We start from the raw sequence: 15,093 nt of genomic DNA, 5'->3' as shown, positions 1-15,093 counted from the left end.
GTGCCGATCTATGAAAAGGGAAATAAGGACAATCCAGGGAATTACAGACCAGTCCTCTTAACTTCTGTACCCAGAAAGATAATGGAGCAAATAAAGGCTATCTCACTAGGAGGGTGGAGAAGCACTGGAATGCGTTACCTAGGGAGGTGGTGGAGTCTCCTTCCTTGGAGGTTTTTAAGGCCCGGCTTGACAAAGCCCTGGCTGGGATGATTTAGTTGGGGATTGGTCCTGCTTTGAGCAGGGGGTGGTACTAGATGACCTCTTGAGGTCCCTTCCAACCCTGATATTCTATGATTCCTTTTCCTAGTATTTAATAAATCTGTACACCAGGGCCTGGTGAAATGCATCCTAGAATACTCAAGGAGCTGACTGAGGAGATATCTGAGCCATTAGCAATTACCTTTGAAAAGTCATGGAAGACGAGAGAGATTCCAGAGGCCTGGAAAAGAGCAAATCTAGTGCCGATCTATGAAAAGGGAAATAAGGACAACCCAGGGAATTACAGACCAGTCCTCTTAACTTCTGTACCCAGAAAGATAATGGAGCAAATAATTAAGCAATCAATTTGCAAACATCTAGAAGATAATAAGGTGATAAGTAACAGTCAGCATGGATTTGTCAAGAACAAATTGCATCAAACCAACCTGATCGCTTTCTTTGACAGGGTAACAAGCCTTGTGGATGGGGGGAAGCGGTAGACGTGGTATATCTTGACTTTAGTAAGGCTTTTGATACTGTCTCGCATGACCTTTTCATAAACAAACTAGGGAAATACAACCTAGATGGAGCAAAACTGGAATGGGTTACCTAGGGAGGTGGTGGAATCTCCTTCCTTAGAGGTTTTTAAGGTCAGGCTTGACAAAGCCCTGGCTGGGATGATTTAGTTGTGAATTGGTCCTGCTTTGAGCAGGGGGTTGGACTAGATGACCTCCTGAGGTCCCTTCCAACCCTGATATTCTATGATTCTATGGTGGGTGCAAAACTGGTTGGAAAACCATTCCCAGAGAGTAGTTATCAGTGGCTCACATCCATGCTGAAAGGACATAACGAGTGGGGTCCTGCAGGGTCTGGTTCTGTTCAATATCTTCATCAATGATTTAGATAATGGTATAGGGAGTACACTGCGGACGATACCAAGCTGGGAGGGGCTGCAAGTGCTCTGGAGGATAGGAGTAACATTCAAAATGATCTGGACAAACTGGAGGAATGGTCTGCAGTAAATAGGATGAAATTCAATAAGGACAAATTCAATAAGTACTCCACTTAGGAAGGAACAATCAGTTGCACACATACAAAATGGGAAATGACTGCCTAAGAAGGAGTACTGCAGAAAGGGATCTGGGGATTATAGTGAACCACAAGCTAAATATGAGTCAACAGTGTAACACTATTGCAAAAAAAGCAAACATCATTCTGGGATGTATTAGCAGGAGTGCTGTAAGCAAGACACAAGAAGTAATTTTCCGCTCTACTCCACGCTGATTAGACCTCAACTGGAGTATTGTGTCCAGTTCTGGGTGCCACATTTCAGGAAAGATGTGGACAAATTGGAGAGTCTTGAGAAGAGCAACAAAAATGATTAAAGGTCTAGAAAACATGACCTCTGAGGTAAGATTGAAAAAAATGTGTTTGTTTAGTCTGGAAAAGAGAAGCCTGAGAGGGGACATGATAACCGTAAAAGTACGTATAAGGTTCTCACAAGGAGGAGGAAGAAAAAAAACATTTCTTAACCTCTGAGGTCATGTTTTCTAGACCTTTAATCATTTTTGTTNGAACTAAATTGCCTAGGAAGATTGTGGAATCTCCGTCATTGGAGGTCTTTTAGAGCAGGTTGGACACACACCTGTCAGGGATGGTCTAGATAATACCTAGTCCTGCCCTAACTCATTAATAGGCCCCCTCTTTAAATCCGGCTGGTAGAATATACGCTAACCATGTGCTGACTCCCCCCTCAGCCTTGCTACTGGGAGCATGCACATATTACTACCCCCAGGGAACTGATCGCCAATGGCCAAAAGCGGGCTTGGGTTTGCAAAATCCCTGTCATGGATTTTATCAAAGCAGATCCAGGAGGGATTTGGATCCAGGTCCCATTTTATCTGAACCCCCAAAGTGTGTGAGGATGGTGGCATTTCAGGTAAAACTTTCCGGTCCTGGGCCCTCTTACCTAATGACCCATTCCCTAACAGCTTTCCTAGGACACCAGATGGCCATACACTGGAGGGCAAAGGGAGAGGGTTTGGGTTACTTATATTTTCTGTGGGAACTTGTATATAAACACTGAGCTTCAGTGGTTTGCAAAGAAATGGACCCCCAATGCTCTTGCCATGCACTGGGAAAGTCTGATGTGCTCACAGTACATGCACTGAAATGTGTATCACTCCAGGAGCATTTCTATTAACCCCATCACTTCTGAAAGAAGGCAGCCAGTCTGTCCAGAGGAGATCTCTGAATGAGCACGGCCAGCCTTCACAGAGCACTGAGTGACTCCTCTGATTAGTAACAAAGGGAGTCAGGGGGAAGCAAATGAAGTAGTAAATGGAAGAACCCAGCAAAGCCGCCTTTATAAGGACAGCCGCCATTCCAACAGCTAATGGGCAAATCTTGTGCTGCACACAGGCGCCAACTTTCCTTGGCGCAGGTGGGTGCTCACTCCCCCCACCCCACCCCGGGCCTGCCCCCTGGCCCCGGCCCCAACTCTGCCCCCTCCCTGCCCCTATTGGACCCCTGCCCAAATCCCCGCCCCGTCCCCGCCTCTTCCCTGAGCGCGCCGTGTTCCTCCTCCTCCTCCCCCCTCCCTCCCAGCGCTTGCCGCACGAAACAACTGTTTTGCAGCACAAGCGCTGGGGGGGGCGGGAAGCAGGATGCAGTGGCACGCTCAGGGGAGGAGGTGAGCTGGAGCGGGTCAGGTTGGCTCCAGCCCCAAAGCACCCACGGAGTCGGCGCCTATGGCGCTGCGCCCTCCATGCCCACAGAGGACCTGGAATGCTGTGAAACTGACAAGGTGAGAGAGAAAGCCATGCTCTGCCTTTCATCCCTTCCAGAGAGTGAAAATGGGTTAAGGTGGACCCTAGGGTGATGATCGTTGTTGGATGGAAATAAGGGAAAAAACCACATGGAAAATAAGAAGCAATGTCTCATTTGAAGGGACATTTTGGGGAGACCCCATTTCCTTTAGCATATCAGGCATTTTTCTCTCAACTGTACATTTCTACTGCTCTCAAGGTTACAATGCAATTATCATCAGCTTAATTGTACTGTTTAAAATGGTACTTATGATCAATTTTAATACCGTTCACGACATCTTCAAATAAGGGACAGATGGTCACCCTAAGGACAAAACTGGATCCTGTGCCTGGTATGCATTACTATCTTCATCCGTGGAACAATAGCCTCTTAGAAGGCAATGGATCTAGTGGATGGCGCATGGGATTACACACAAAAGGATCCCGAATTCGTATCCCAACTCAGCCACAATGACTTGCTGCACAGCTCACTTAACGTCCGTATGCCTCTGCTTCTCCACCCGTTAAAAAGGGGATGGTGTTGACCTACTCACTGGTGTTGGGAGTGTGACAGACCCAGACCAGTGGGGTACAGGAGTCTGGTAGAGGGCAAATATACTGATCACTGGATGAGAAGTTTTCTGTTCCCTGAGTGACCAGAGCAGGGGCTACACTAGAGTAATCAGGAACCTGCTAGAACCAGTTAAGGCAGGTAGACTAATTAGGACACCTGAAGCCAATTAAGAAGAAGCTGCTAGAATCAATTAAGGCAGGCTAATCAGGGCACCTGCGTTTTAAAAGAAGCTCACTTCAGTTTGTGGTGTGAGAGTGTGAGGAGCTGGGAGCAAGAGGCGCAAGGAGCCGAGAGTGAGAGGGTGTGCTGCTGGAGGACTGAGGAGCACAAGCGTTATCAGACACCAGGATGAAGGTTCTGTGGTGAGAATAAGGAAGGTGTTTGGAGGAGGCCATGGGGAAGTAGCCCAGGGCATTGTAGCTGTCTTGCAGCTGTTACAGGAGGCACTATAGACAGCTGCAGTCCACAGGGCTCTGGGCTGGAACCCGGAGTAGAGGGCGGGCCCGGGTTCCCCCCAAACCTCCCAATTGACCTGGACTGTGGGTTCTTCCAGAGGGGAAGGTCTCTGGGCTGTTCCCCAACCCACATGGTGAATCCCTGAGGCAAGACAATCCACCAATAAGCGCAAGATAGAGGAGGAACTTTGTCACAGAAGCGATTCCCTTTCTGAATCCAAATGTCTCACTTCCAAAGGGGATGAGAGCACCGAAAAGAGCAGGAGCTTTCTAAATCACCCCCCACAGCAAGGAGTCTAATTATTAATGAGGTTGGTTTCCAAACTATTTGAACCGTCTGTCACTGCCATCTCACACCGGTTTGCACCCTACCACTAAACTTTTATACACAGCACCATCAAATCTTTCAGCCATAGAGCATCATCCCTGAGCCGCCCCTCTATTCCCACCTGTCTCAATTTGGCATCCCCAAAACATTTTATATCCTATCCCTCTTGGGCCTCACAAGAGCCTTTAGAATAGACCCACTGGGGTTGAGACTGTGCATCAGGGCAGGTGGCGGGGGTGGGCAGTAACCGAATCCATTCTAAGGTGCATTGTGAATGTGCACTGGACTCTGGAGCGTGGTGACTCATATTTCCATCCATGGCATACTTTGGAACAGATCCTATTGCACTCATTTCCTCTCTCCGGTTGCTGCTGTCAGGCGATACAAGGCTCGTTTTACTCCCACACCCCCACCTCCACCCTGAGAGGAGAGCACAAGTTTTGGAACTTCCCAAGACATCCAGAGAGTTTCCAATGAGTATTTTGCATGACTAGTTCAGGGGACACCATCAGGTCAAAGTAGGTCCCAAATTTAGACTTGGCAAAAACAAGCATCTATAGCAGGGGTGGCCAAACCGCGGCTCTTATACAGTTAAAGTGCAGCTCACGGAGGCCCCCCTCCATTCTCTACCTACCAGCGTGGGGGAGGGAGCTTGGGGCTTCTGCCCTGCGGCAGGCTGATGGGGCTAGGGGCTTCTGCAAGGGCAGCTTGGGGAATACTGTGAGTGTCTTGTGGCTCTGAAACTTCTGATGATTATTGTATGTGGCTCAGAGGGTCGGTAAGTTTGGCCACCCCCCAGTCTATAGAACCTAACAGCTATCGAAATGAGTCCCGGATTTAACCATCACCCCGCCTAAATACTGGTGGAAGCTGGGGGATTTTTCCTTTGGTTCTACACAATCTTCTGAAATGCTGGCAACACAGACGCCCCATTGTGGGACCCAAAAGTGAAACTGATTCATTTAGTGACATCATCCAAGCTAGGAGCCAGGCACGAAACAAACAACTAGTAAAAAATAAATTAGGTTGGAAAACTTCGCTGATGTCAAAGAGCGTTAACGACAAAGGAAGAACATTTCTCTTCTAAGCCATCGATTTTCCAACTGTGGGGAGACACCTCCCACCCCCACCCCTATGGCTGCTGCCCTGCCCTGGCCCAAACACACAGCTGGCCACAGCCCCATGTAATTGAAACCCCTAGAGCCTGTGGAAGTGAGAGGCTCGGGGGGAGGGGGCGGGAAGGCCTGGTCCACTCACGCCACACGGCGGGGATGGAGCCAGCCAGGTCCTGCCACCACCAGGGACGTGAGCTGCCCACTCCCCTCAGTGAGTCACTTTCTGGCTGGATGGCTGGGGGGCAGCCCTCCTATGTGACTCCCAGGGAGGAGGGGGCTATGATAGACGGTACCAGTGTCCACACCCTATCCGGCTGTAATGATCTTTGTATAGAGCATGCCTTGTAAGGTATCCGCTGAAAACTCATCATTCAACTGATCAACTTTGTCCTGATAAAATATGTGATTCCACTGTCAGGAGCTCTTAACACACGTTCCAAACTGAGCTTGGCAAACAGGTCTGTCTCGACCAAAGGAACGCTGGCTCCATGGATGGCATGTGAACTGCCGGCTGGGGGAGGCTAGTCCCCCGCCCTGCCCCTTCAGCCCGAGGCCCCAGCCTCCCCCGCCAGAGCCCAGAGGCCACCCACCGTGGCTGCCAGCCCCAGCACGCCAGAAGGGTGGGCTGCGCGGCCCCAGCTCCCCCAGCCCCAGAGCATCGGGAGGCCGAGTTGTGTGGCCCCAGGCCAAGCCAGGGCCACCACACAGGGGAGCCGTAGAGGAGGGCCTGGGGGTGGAGCGAATGCGGGGCCACACCTGGTTATTTGGGGAAGCACAGCCTCCCCCAGCCTACGATACCAGCCGTCCATGGTGGGCTCTGCTTAATTTGCATTTAAGCAGCAAACAATGTCATCAAGCAGGAAGGGAAACAAAAGAAGGTCCTACAAGTGAGGAAGAGCAGCAGGAGACTCTCTGTCTCCCTAATATCAGCTGGAAATGTTTTCCCAGGGGGAAATGAGGACACTATAAAAAGGGGGACAAATACCCCCAGGCACTCCCTTCTCTCTGTCTGCCCATCAATTCATTGCACGAGAAGGGACAAAGGAAGCAGCCATTAAACAGAAGAAGGGGTCCTGAGCTAAGAAGTTTGGGAAGACTGTTCAGAGCATGTGGTGAGAAAAACTTTGCTTTGAATTTAAGTTTAAATTAGGCACTAGTTCTATTTCATCTTTATTTTTCCTGTACCATTTCGGACTTTTATACCTCATTACTTGTACTCACTTAAAATCTCTTTGTAGTTAATAAACTTGGTTTATTGTTTTATCTAATCCAGTGTGTTTAAATCGAAGTTTCTGGGAAACTCCATTTGGATTACAAACTGTGGATATTATTTCCATGAAAGAAGCAGAGACTTTAGATACGGTTACCATCCGTCCGGGTTTCCCCGGACATGTCCGGCTTTTTTAGCCGGGGGAGATTTCTAATTAAGTAGAAATGTCCGGGATTTCCCCCTTCCCCTTGTGCGGTGCGGCTGATTGGACGCCTGGCCTGATTGAAAGCCGCTCGCAGCCACTAGGGCCTCTAGCAGCCAGAGTCCCTCCCCCTCCCCCGCTCCCTCCTCCCCCACAGAGCAGCGGGGCTGTGTTTAGTCCATGTGGAGCCTGCATTTCTCCCTCTGCCGGGTGAGTGGGGGGAGCAGGGCAGGCGGCGGGGGGGGGGGGGGGCAGAGGCTGCGGGGTGAGTGGGGAGCAGGGGGCACAGAGGCTGCAGGGGCAGGGGGGGTGTAGAGGCTGCAGGGTGAGGAGGAGCAGGGCAGGCAAGCAAGGGCATAGAGGCTGCAGGGGCTGCAGGGCGAGTGGGGAGCAGGGAAGCACTTAGCAACCCCCAACCAAGATCAGAGCGGGAGGGAGGAGGGGGAATGCGGGGTGCTCAGAGTAGGGGGCAGAGTTGGGGCAGGGACTTTGGGGAAGGGGTTGGAATGGGGGCGGAGAAGGGGTGGGGTTGGGGCGGGGTCGGGGGCAGGGAAGGGGCGGAGTTGGGGCAGGGCCAGGGGCGGGACCAGGGCCCCGTGGAGTGTCCTCTTTTTTAAATGTTTGAATATGGTAACCCTACTTTAGATGAATTTGTATTGTCCAGGAGAGGGCTGGGCAATACAGACACACACTTCGGGGGGGGGGGGGGGGAATCTAGGACTGGGGGTGCATTGGGGTCACCCTGCCGTATAACCAATGCTGGTAAGAGAACAAGGTGTGGCTGGCTGCAGCTCACGCAGAAGTGACTGGGAGTGACTTGCATGTCACACTTCCAGCAGGATCTGGCCTTCGAACCAGCTGAGAGAGGTTTACCCCAGTGTATGGTGATCCCTTCGGGGCATAGAGCTGGCGTAACGTTCTTTGGCCACTGCCCAGCCCTGCTCTGCTGGCTCTATGCCACTTGGGGATTCCAGCACTAGCCAGGCAAGCCACTTTAGCAATGCAGACTAGTCATGCTGGGGCCAAGAATATGACCCCATGTGTCTCGCTAGTGCTTCTGCTACTAAAGATGCAAGCAGGCTGTTATGACAGCTGTGGAGGAGAGAGGTACCACAGAGGCAGTGCTGTGGGCGACTAGGCCAGTTGCAATGGGGAGCATGGCATGGTTAGGTGGCTGAGGGTAATACGTGCTGGAGTGGGGGAGGGCACATATCTTGGCTCTCTGACAATCTAAGCTTTACCTGCTCCAGACACATGGGATTGGCCCCCAATCCCAGTAATATGTCACTTCCTGTCCTGTAAGAAAAATAATCGGCTCTTAAAATGAATTCTGACCTCTGCCTGCCCCACCTGTGCAACCTAGACAGGTGAGCTGCCAGCTCTCTGCATTAGCATGGAGACAGGCGTGACAATAGATCTGTTCAGCCGACAGCTAGGAAAACACAGCCCAGGGAGGGGAAATTCCAGCGAGGCTGTTACTCATCCCTCAGCCCTGAGGACCCGACAAGGGCGTGTCCTAATTTTGGCCCTCTGAAATACTTTGAGCTGCTCCAACACGGATGTGACGTTATTGACAGAACCTGTAACCGTATAGATCAATTCTAACTCTCATCTCTATCTTTTTCCTTTTATGAATAAACCTTTCGATTTTAGATTCTAAAGGATTGGCAACAGCGTGATTTGTGGGTAAGATCTGATTTGTATATTGACCTGGGTCTGGGGCTTGGTCCTATGGGATCAGGAGAACCTTTTTTCTTTTACTGAGGTATTGGTTTTCATAACCATTCGTCCCCATAATGAGTGGCACTGGTGGTGATACTGGGAAACTGGAGTGTCTAAGGGAATTGCTTGTGTGACTTGTGGTTAGCCAGTGGGGCAAAACCAAAGTCCTCTCTGGCTGGCTGGTTTGGTTTGCTTTAGAGGTGGAAAAACCCCAACCTTGGGCTGTAACTGCCTGGCTTTAAGCAATTTGTCCTGAATTGGCCCTCTCAGTTGGGTCCCGCCAAAACTAGTCCATTGTAACGATGCTGGTTCTGGCAGAGCTGACATGCATACAGATAGCATAATCATAACCAGCAAACCATAACCTTGTCTTAGACACTTTATTTGACCCCTTTATACAAGATTTGGTGCCACTACAGGACCTTGGTTGCAACGACGATCTATACGGTTACAGATTCTGTCAATAATGTCACAATGGGACACTCTCCTGCTGAGGCTGAGATACTCAGGGAGGGCCAGGCCAAGGGGTACTCTGAAAGCCACTTCTGCATGTTACCTATCATACTCTTTAAATCATTGGGAAGGGCAGGGGATGGATGGGCTCCAGGTATGAACCTAGCCAAGAAGCTACTCAAGGATTGCCAATCAGCCTTCCTGCTCCCAACCTGAGCTCTGTGGCCTGTCTCCTGCTGGCCACAACAGCTCTGTTGCAATTCCACTCCTTGTCTACCAGCAGTACAACCCTGGCCCCACTCTCAGGAGAGCTACTCCTCGATACTTGCTGGCTGCTCTGTGTTGGTCTCACTATTTTGTCTCTGACCTGCAGAGCAGCAGCCGTGCCCTCTCCACTACCAGTGGGCTGTGACAGGGAGTCGCGGGGCCAACCTGACTCATCACCCTGGATCTTTTGCTTGAATGTTGAGCCAAAAAAGGACGGATTCAGCTTTTGCAACAACAGAACTTCACTGGGCCCCATGTGCGTTGTATGAGGCTCCAAGGGAAAACCAGACAATGGGCTCCGCTCAGCGATTACCAGGCTACATGGTCAAAGGTATGCCAAGCCCAGCTCCACCCCTCCACGAATGAGTCTGAGGAGACTCCTTCTGTGGCTCGGAGTTCTCAGGGACTCAAGCACCTTCTGCTCAGGGGAGCAAACCCACAGACAGTGGCCGTGCTGGTAAGATGGGTCATTGCTCATTCTCTCACCACCAGCTGGTGGCTGCTCTCACATTTTTTTCCTAAAATACTTAATTAGCACATACCCATGTCCGAATCATTGTAATTTATCACTAGCTAGTAAGCCTGTTGTGAAAAGTGATATTAACAAACATACAAGTATCACTTTTCACAGCAGACTTATTCAGCCCTGGAGGGAGGATCGGGGAGGCAGTGGGGGTCAGGGGAGATGGGGGTGGAGGGCTGGGGGAGGCAGCGAGGACTGGAGCCTGAAGCCCTGCTGTCAGAGCCCGAAGTCTTGCAACTGGAGGACGGGACCCAGGGACGGATCCCGAAACCGTATGGCCGGAGCCTGGGGCCTGCCACCACACAGCCAGAGCACGGGGCTGGAGCCTGAAGCCCCATGTCCGAAGCCTGCCACCCCACCACCCCAGGGCTGAAGCTCAAAGTCTGAACCCCCTCGCCCCAGGGGAAGTGGGGAACTCTCTGGCTACCTGCTCCTAAAGCGTTGTGCCCCAAATGACTCCAGAGGGGGGCAGGGTTCAATCCCTGCTGGTGACCCTAGTAATCAACACCAAGCCGGTGCACCCAGGAGCAACAGGGAAGGGGAGGGAGAGCTACTTTACCCTCCTTCCCCCATCAGAGGCCAGGAGGCTGTGACCGCAAGAAAAGCCCCCTGGTGGCCGCATTTGAGAAACGCTGCGTACTATATATGGTATGTAAAATGCTTGGGGATTCTTCTGACGAAAGATGCTGTGTAAACACAATATACCATTAGTTGTTATTCATAACAGGCGCTCTAGTATACAACAGAGGAGACACACACACATGGGAGGCACCTAAGGATTTAACCGTACAGCTCTTCAAACACAATCCAGTTTAGTTATATTTACATGCAGCTGTAAAACATGCATTATGAAATCTAGTGAGCGGCAACTGGCACAATACAGTTGATACTTCTGCTTGGTTCTTCATTACAGCCTAAATGACTCCAGCATCTCTTCCTCCCAGTACATCACAATCGAAGACACTTTCATACCCACCCGCTCCCGAAAACCCAAGTCTTGGGGCCTGATCCTGTGCTCCTTGCTGACTTCAGTAGGGTTACTTATGTGGGCAAGAGCTTCAGAATTGGACCCTTTACCTTTCTCACTTTATACGCTCTAGGTTAAATGTTCAAAGGCAGGTGCAAAAGGTGCAGCCTCAAAACCACAGTTCTACATGCAGAGCATTTGTACGCACCAGCCGAATCGCTCACTCATGCTTGCAATTACTCCGACTGCGTGTGTAAATGTAGGTTTTTGCACTCACAAAGACTAGAAGCCAAATCCTGGATCCCCTGTGCTAGAGCAACTCTGAAGTCATCAGATTCAGTGGACATGCCCAGCCGGATGAGAATTCTGAGCCAAGACATGCTGTCAAGTTGCTGGAGAGGCAATGCCTTGGTCCTATAGCTGGGTTTCCCAGTGGATGATTTCCCCACTTAGCACATCAGTTCACACGACACCCTTATCGCAGAGCTGCTGGCAGGCGATCGCTGTCCAACTGCCTGTGGCTGAACCTCCCCACACAAGCTTCATGGCTCAGTAACATGTGGAACCTAGTTGTCATGGGAAAGTTAACACAACACAATCTGATGCCGCAGTGCAAACAAAAGGCAGACAAAGCCCTTACCGTACAGCTGCTCTTTACTGAGTGCAGACAGAGACTACTTACCACCAGCAATCAAGCCCAAGCACCTCCATTCTGATTTTGACTCCTAAGGGTGAACAGAGACAGAATGATTTGTGCCACAGAGGGACACTGAGACCTTGTCTTCATAGCAGACAGGGTTTGCCACTATAGCTTAAAGCAGGGGTCGGCAACCTTTCAGAAGTGGTGTGCCGAGTCTTCATTTATTCACTCTAATTGAAGGTTCTGCGTGCCAGTTATACATTTTAACGTTTTTAGAAGGTCTCTTTCTATAAGTCTATCATATATAACTAAACTACTGTTGTATGTAAAGTAAATAAGGTTTTTAAAATGTTTAAGAAGCTTCATTTAAAATTAAATTAAAATGCAGAGGCCTCCAGACCAGTGGCCAGGACCCGGGCAGTGTGAATGCCATGAAAATCAGCTCGCGTGCTGCCTTCAGCTCGCGTGCCGCCTTCAGCGCGCGTGCCATAGGTTGCCTACCCCTGGCTTAAAGCATATACCAGTTCCCCAAAAGAAATAAGCTATACCGTACTGGCAAAAGGATTTTTTCCCCCAGTAGAACTACACTAGGTCTCCTGCCGGCATAGCTATGTCAGTTACGGGTGTGATTTCTTCCACATTACTAACCGACATAGCTATGCCAGCAAAACTTTTAAGTGTAGACCAGACCGTAGGAAGGTTGCCCACAAAAATACAGAACATTTAGATGCGCCCACAAATCTCTGGAAGCTTGACACACTATACAACTGCTAACAAATATTCCAGAGGCTGCGAACAACACAGAGACAGCGTAAGAATGATCAAAAGGCTGGCACAGTTAACAGATCCGAACTCCTTTCTCAGCTCTCTGTGATTCACTTCTCTATACTTCATTTTCCCCAGCTATAAAAATAAGGATAATCTTAAGTAAGTAATTAATATTTCTACAGCATGTCTGATGCTATCTAAGTATAATACATTTGCAGTGTTGATCCCAGGATATGAGAGACAAAGTGGCCAAGGTAATGTCTTTTATTGAACCAACTTCTGTTGGGGGAAGAGACAAGCTTTCGAGTGTCACAGAGCTCTCATTGTGTCTCTCACAACTTTACATGTCTCTTTGGCCAAAAACTGCCAAACAAGAGGACTGATTGTGCTGTATAGCATGTTCCCGCCGGGTACGTTACCCCACTGCAGCGCAGAAATGTAACACTCTCCTGAGTCTTGTTCCACCACGTTGCTCTTGTGTTTGAATACTAAAATGCCTTAAAATAAACAGCGGATAAAAAAGGACATGCACAAGTGATTATGAGGCTAGTGAAAGTGTAACTGAATATTCCAGCCATATTATCATCAGTGGAATGTGAGGGAAGAAGCAGGAAGACAAACTTTTGAAAGGGGACAGGCAGGTTAAACAAGAAAATTATAGATCCAAGGTGTTCATGCAACAAGTAATACCTTCAGCAAGGAAAGATACTGATCTGTAAGAGGAAATGGATGCCTGGCCTGGAAACCAGCCACCTGAAACAGAAAAGGATAGATTTAAAGACTGGGGGCTAGTTTACACTACACATGCTCTTCTGCTACAGCTATAGCAGTACACCTATACAGGTAGAGTCACCTAGTGTAGACACAGCCTGTGCCCACAGAGGGGGTTCTTGTGATGGTATAACATCACCACCACCCCGAATGATGTTAACTCTGCCCACAGAAGCTCTCTTCTGTCGGCATAGCTGTGTCTACACTGGGGGCCTAGCAATGTTGGCTGGAGGGATGTGTTTTTTTCACACCCCTGACCGACATAGCTCTGCCAACAAAATGTCCTAGTGTGGACCTGGCTTGGCGTTTTCATCACTTTGCAGTGTGGTAGGTGGTGAGGGGTAATGCAGTGAGGCCTGCTCAACACACAGATTTGGTACCAATACGACTATGTTGGTTAGGGAGGTGATTTTTACTGATCTACTGATACTGATACCAATACAGCCCCTAGCGTGAACACAGTAATATTGGGATAAAGGTGCCTTAGGGCCCGTCTACGCTACACGCCTCACACCCGCGTAGTTCGTCACCCGGGCTGGGGCAGCCACACGCTAATAACGCAGCGACACCCACAAACCACATCCACACCTGGGCCAGACCCGACCACTACACCCCACCCTAGCCCCACGCTGCAGCTGGCTCATGATGACAAGTGGGGGGGGGGGCGCACGGGTCCAGGTGAGGGTGGGGGCGGCTGGGGGTGTTTCCGGCCACAGGGAGGAAGGAGCCTGGTGGGGGGGTCCTAGCCAGAGGGGAAGAGAAGCCAGGGGGAGTCCAGGCTGGAGGGGAGGGAAAGGAGCCGGAGGGAGGAAGGAGGAGAGCCAGGCGGGCCTGGCCGGTGGAGTGGGAGGGATGGGGGGGGGGGGGTGTCCCTGCTGAACAGGGGCGACGGGAGCCGGGGGGCGGCCGGAGAGGGTAGAAGGGAACCCGGGGTGGGGGGGGCAGAGGGAGCCCGGGGGGGCGGCCGGAGGGGGGCAGGACGGGGGGGGGCGAAGGGAGCCGGGGGGGCCCGGCTGGAGCGGGGCGGCCAGAGCGGGGGGGCCGCGGGGCCGGAGCGAGGAAGCGGGGAGCCCGTGGCAGGTGCCGGTCAGACCCCACCGGGCCTGTGAGGACCCCGGGTCGAGGGCGACCCGCGCTCGCGGGAAGGGATTCGAAGTGCGGCTGCGCAGAGTCCACGCTCGGGCGCAGTGCGGCTGCGCACAGTTTCCCTGGGGGGAGGGGGAGATAAAGAGTCGAAGTGCGGCTGCGCGGAGTCCAGGCTCGGGCGCAGTGCAGCTGCGCACAGTTTCCCTGAGGGCTGAAGAGTCGAAGTGCGGCTGCGCGGAGACGAAGGCGCTTTTCTACCCACGAGCGAGCGCTGCCGTTCACGGCTGTCAGGATGGCCGAGCGGTCTAAGGCGCTGCGTTCAGGTCGCAGTCTCCCCTGGAGGCGTGGGTTCGAATCCCACTTCTGACAAAGCTTAACTTTTTGGATTTCACGCTGCGGTGCCCCCGACTCCCAGAGCGCCTAAAACCGGGTGTGAAAGTAGTAGTTGTTTTTTTTGTGCCCGTGCTGCCCGGTTACCCCGCAGTGGAGCCCGGGAAGGGCACATTTGAAATATAAGGGGCTTCAAAGGGGTCACGGAAAGGAAAAAAAAAGAGCTTTGTCAGAAGTGGGATTCGAACCCACGCCTCCAGGGGAGACTGCGACCTGAACGCAGCGCCTTAGACCGCTCGGCCATCCTGACTTCGCTGGGAGAAGGGCTCTACCTTCTGTCACATTCATACACCGCTGGCGTCTGCCCAGCTCATGGGCGCATAGTTTGCAGTAACGCCTGTTCATGCGCCTGGTTATTTCCCATGGCCACTGAGAGCCTGCAGCTTCCTTCTCCTCTGAGCTGGGGGACCTGACCCTGCCAGAGGGGTCCTTCCCGGGCATTCCTCTTTCTATGGTGTTGCTAGACGTGCTGACACCATTTGTATTTCAGCCTGGTGTGTCCGGGCTTATCGCTAAGGCTACGTTTCAGTCACAGGTAGTTTTAGCTAAAGTCACCTGCGGGAAACAAAAATTCAAGGCCTGTGACCTGTCCGTGACTTTTACTATATACCCCGAAC

General features: G+C 51.3%; 1 protein-coding gene and 2 non-coding genes across 3 annotated transcripts in view; 1 reads left to right on the top strand and 2 right to left on the bottom strand.

The window, feature by feature from the left end:
- Positions 1 to 13,843, bottom strand: part of CCL22 (C-C motif chemokine ligand 22) — a 34,808-nt gene extending 20,965 nt beyond the window's left edge. The window contains exons 1-3 of the transcript XR_004648008.1: positions 12,920 to 13,843; positions 11,504 to 11,546; positions 11,099 to 11,387 (exon numbers count right to left, since the gene is read on the bottom strand). The gene's annotated coding sequence lies outside the window, so the exon portion shown is untranslated. The remainder of the gene's footprint in view (positions 1 to 11,098; positions 11,388 to 11,503; positions 11,547 to 12,919) is intronic.
- Positions 13,844 to 14,372: 529 nt separating this feature from the next.
- TRNAL-CAG lies at positions 14,373 to 14,455 on the top strand. Its single transcript has one exon. It is a non-coding gene; the product is annotated as a tRNA-Leu (tRNA).
- A 188-nt stretch (positions 14,456 to 14,643) lies between these two features.
- On the bottom strand, positions 14,644 to 14,726 carry TRNAL-CAG. Its single transcript has one exon. It is a non-coding gene; the product is annotated as a tRNA-Leu (tRNA).
- Between the last annotated feature and the right edge of the window lie 367 nt (positions 14,727 to 15,093).

Source organism: Trachemys scripta, chromosome 13, assembly GCF_013100865.1.
Source record: "Trachemys scripta elegans isolate TJP31775 chromosome 13, CAS_Tse_1.0, whole genome shotgun sequence".
In the NCBI taxonomy this organism is placed as follows: Eukaryota; Metazoa; Chordata; order Testudines; family Emydidae; genus Trachemys; species Trachemys scripta.
This window is presented reverse-complemented; position numbering and strand designations above follow the sequence as displayed.